General features: G+C 46.8%; 1 long non-coding RNA gene across 1 annotated transcript in view; it reads left to right on the top strand.

Annotated features, from left to right (window-relative positions):
• The first annotated feature begins 456 nt into the window (after positions 1–456).
• The window catches only part of LOC129669427 (uncharacterized), a 7457-nt gene continuing 3772 nt past the window's right edge, over positions 457–4141 (top strand). The window contains exon 1 of the long non-coding RNA XR_008719026.1: positions 457–767. This is a non-coding gene — a long non-coding RNA (uncharacterized LOC129669427). The remainder of the gene's footprint in view (positions 768–4141) is intronic.

Below are 4141 nucleotides of genomic sequence, written 5' to 3'. Positions count from 1 at the left end.
AGAAAGCATGCTGTGATGCCTTCCCAGGGGAATGCAAGGTCAGAGGGTTCTGTGGTTTCCTTCCCATGGAGGGTGGATAATAAAAAAGGCCCAAACTGTTTAGAAAAGGAAATGTGGGGATTTGAACCGGCTCCATCTAACCCCACAGCTCTCAGCTCTGGGAGCACTCCCTCTGCTGGCGCCTTCGTGACTAAGAACAAATCCTTCTTTCAAGAGATTTTAGAACAAAATGGGAGAGGTGGTGTGAGCAGGGATTGATGAATTACCCAGTTCTTTCTCCTGACAGCAGCAGTATGGCTTTCACTACCAGCAAGACTTAATTCTTCAACAAAACAAACCTATGTGTACCCAGGCTGGCTGAAGTACTCCAAGTCCTGTCTCTTTAAAAGTCACCAAGTGTTTGGAAACTCCCACCCTGCTTCCCAGAAACACTAAAACTTACAGGCCTCACACAGGCCAGGTCTGGTCACAAGAAAGCAGAGCGGTTGAAGGTGTGAGGGCCTTGGCAGAAAGGCTGTGTGTGGCAGAGTTTGGTCTGTCGCCTGCCGCCTTGACCACAGTCCAGCGCACTGGAGAACCTGGAGAAAGAACTTGAATTGTCTGTCTCTTGCGAGGCTCCCTCAAGCTGCATACTGACCTGCATACCCACAACCCAGTGACGACCTCCCACTGTTCCAGGTCTCCTGCTTTCCACACAGTGACGCCACCCCCACCCCCACCCCACCTGTCACAGCAATGCTTTAACCCATCGACACATCCTATGAGAGGTAAAATTTTCACTTTCTATTTCACACAAAAACATGTTTATGAGCTGACTTTTTAGCACTTCATATTCTAGATAGAGACTGTCTTATGGAACAGAGGGAACCGGAAATGGGAATGGCTTGTCACGAAGGATGAGCACAAACACAAGCCAGACGGATAGACACACAGACTACCAGTGTCTCTGAAAACTTCATAGGCTCTGCACATGCATTTCCTTTTCCTTTCTAACATGTCTGATGCATTCATGTATTTAGCTATGTTTGTCCCTAAAAGTACTTCCTGTGGTATAATTTCATTAGTTGTGTACTTTTAGTGTAAGCTCACCTTAATGGCCTAAAATGTGGAAAAACTGTTGAAGAAAACACTGCAAAGGAGACTGCTTCTCAGGGGCAGAGAAATGGCTCGTTGGTAGGTGACTGCCAGCACCTCTGATGACAGAGTGCTGTCCCTAGGGATTCAGACTGTGGAGAGAACCAAATCCTGCAAGTTGTCCTTGACTTTCCATGTGATCACATGCAAGGCCCCAACCCACACACAATAAACAGACAAATAAAAATTTTTGAAAGAAGAGTATTCCTTTAAAAGAATAGGTTCCTCGGATCCCTTCCTCAGAGCCAGCTTACATCAAGTCCTTATTTCCTTGGTAAGTAGAATACACTTGATGCATTTCCTTTTACATCCAAATTTGATTGACTTTCTAATGGTTTCCTTTGCAATTGTGTTCTCTTCTTTCAGTTACTGTAGTTTTCTCCTGATAGCATTGAGATTGCAGAATGAAATAATTGTGTCTGGTGCTGGTGGTGTAGCTCCATTGGAGGAGCGGTTGCCTAGCAAGCTGAAAAGCATAGGTTTGATTCCCCAGCACTGCATAATAGCCAAGTGTGGTGGTGCAGTGCCAGGTTCACGGGACCCCAGAGACCACCAGGAGGCGACTCGATGCAAGAGCAAGAGGGCTTTATTACAAGAGCGATCAAACTCGGGACCCAAGTCTCACTGGCGCAGCAGTAGAGAAGTGGGACCCTTCTCTGAGTGAACAGGATTTTTAAAGGGAAAGTCTATGAGCAGGGGGTTTCCATGACAGCAAGCAGGGGGCACATGTTTCCATGACAGCAAATGGGGGGAGGGCATATGCCTTGATGTTACAGGATTAGGTAAAAGTTAGAGGGGTGAGGTGACCTTCTCCGGATCACAATTACCTAAGACATACAATCACAATTGCTATTCTTCTGAACTATATCTGAAACATTGGGGAGGATTTTCCCAGCCGATTTTCATTGATTATTGCCAGGAAGATTGTCTCTATTTTCTATAAAGTATTTATTCTGTGATATTTCCTGGAGGCTGTTGCTAGGAGAGTTAACTTTGTTTTTGCCAAGTGCACATTTTGTCATATTTCCTGGTACCTGAATTCAGCTCCCAGTCAAGAACTTAAACTCTTCAGTGGCATGTGCCTACAGTCTCAGCACTAAGGTGGTAGAGGCCAGGGGCTCTCATCCAGACTGCAACAGGAGCTCTGTCTCATGGGACGGAGGGAGCGGATTTTTAATGGCAGGCATACATAGTAGCATATACTTTTTCTTCTGGTTTCTCAAGACAGAGTTTCTCTAACAGCCCTGGCTGTCCTGGAACTCACTCTGCCTCCCGGGTGCTGGATTAAAGGTGTGTGCCACAATTAAAGTATGTGCTAGTACATACTACTAGCTGGCACTTTAAGAGGCACTTTAAGAGGCTCAAGGATTACAAGTCGGAAGGCCAGCCAGGGTTACACAGTGAGACAAGGAGGCCGGGAGGCTGGAGAGGTGGCTCGGTGGTGAAGAGCGCATGCGGCTCTCCCAGAGGACTGAGGTTTGAGTTCCAGCGCACACATGGTGGCCCACAACCATCTGACAATGATCAAGCAATCCTTGATGCTCTCTTCTGGCCTCTCTGAGTACCAGACAGGCATGTGCTGTACAGACATACATGCATGCAAAACAGCCATACATACACATTTTTAAGATAATTTTTAAGAGGGGGAGATTTTTTCCTTCACCTAATGGCCCCATCCAACACTGAAGATCACCTTTACGTGAAAAGGTATGGCTTGGGATTAGCATCGTCCTGCAGAGTGAAAACTGAGTCATATTGTTCCTGCTGGGCTTCCAGCCACTACTTTGAAAACTATTTCAAAAGCTGTAGCTGGGCCAGTCTCCACTCATTGCTGCAGGCAGGAAGACTGCTCCTCAACAGGCTGTTTGTGATCTGGGAGACCAGACTTTGGCCTCTGACAATTAAAGGGAAATGACCTAAAGACCCACTGACAAAGGCCCATGAAGTCACGCTGACATAAAGGAAAGGGTGTTTACCAGCAACAATTGGGTTTAACTGAGAATAGTGGAGCCTCACGGTTATGCAGCTTACACATGACAGAGCGTAGCTCTTTGTCTGGTGTAAAGCTAGAGAGGACGGATGAGCCAAGGCTCTAGTCCTGATTACCTCAGCATCCCGACTCACACTGCTTCCGGCTCTGACTTCACTGTTCCTGTGCTACAGACCTTACCTCATAGTGCAAGTCAGCCAGAGCCTGTGATGTGACCCCCTCAAACCACACTCCCAGTCCTAGGGTGGAAACAGCCACCAAAGGGGGGTGGGGGAGACAGACTGGTAGTGATGTAGCATATCTTTAATCCCAGCACTCAGAAGGCAGAGGCAGGTGGATCTCTAAGAGTTCAAGCCCAGTTTAGTCTACATGGCAAGTTCCAGGTCAGCCACGGTTACACAGTGAGACCCTGTCACAAAACAAAACAAAAGCAGTAAAGGCCAACTGTTCCTTAGTAAAGGAATCCTTGAGCCAGCGCCTATGCTTTAGTTGTGTTTATAGCCCAAACATCAAGGCTGTTTCTCAGAATCTCTTACTAATGGTAAGAGATTACCATTAATGATTAATGGTAAGTCAGTCGAATCTCTAAGCTAATGGTAGTCTCGATTGTGGACGCCTGGGTCTCAGCCACCTTGGCTGTCACAGAATACCATAGGCTTAAACAATATTCAGTTCCTCCCGCTCGGGATGTCAGAAGGTCAAGGTCATCCTGCCACTTATCCCCATTCCTGGGAATAGTTCCCCTGGTCTTTCTGGTTCACAAATAATGGTCTTCCTGCTTCTTGTTGTGTGTTTCTGTGTGTGTGTGCATTTGCATTTGCGTGTGTGTGTCTGTGTGTGTGTGGTGTGTGCAAGAGAGAGAGAGCATATGTATACAGAAAGAGTAGAGAAAGAATGTATGTGCACATGTGGAGAGAGAAAACGGGTGTGTAGAAAGAGAAAGCAGAGAATGTCTCTCTGTGTATGGTGAGTGTGTGTGTGTGTGTGTGTGTGTGTGTGTGTGTGTGTGTGTGTGTG

Source organism: Psammomys obesus, unplaced genomic scaffold, assembly GCF_907164565.1.
Source record: "Psammomys obesus unplaced genomic scaffold, mPsaObe1.curated_primary_1811, whole genome shotgun sequence".
Classification (NCBI taxonomy): domain Eukaryota; kingdom Metazoa; phylum Chordata; class Mammalia; order Rodentia; family Muridae; genus Psammomys; species Psammomys obesus.
The sequence above is the reverse complement of the archived record's forward strand: the minus strand, read 5'-3'. Positions and strand labels throughout refer to the sequence as shown.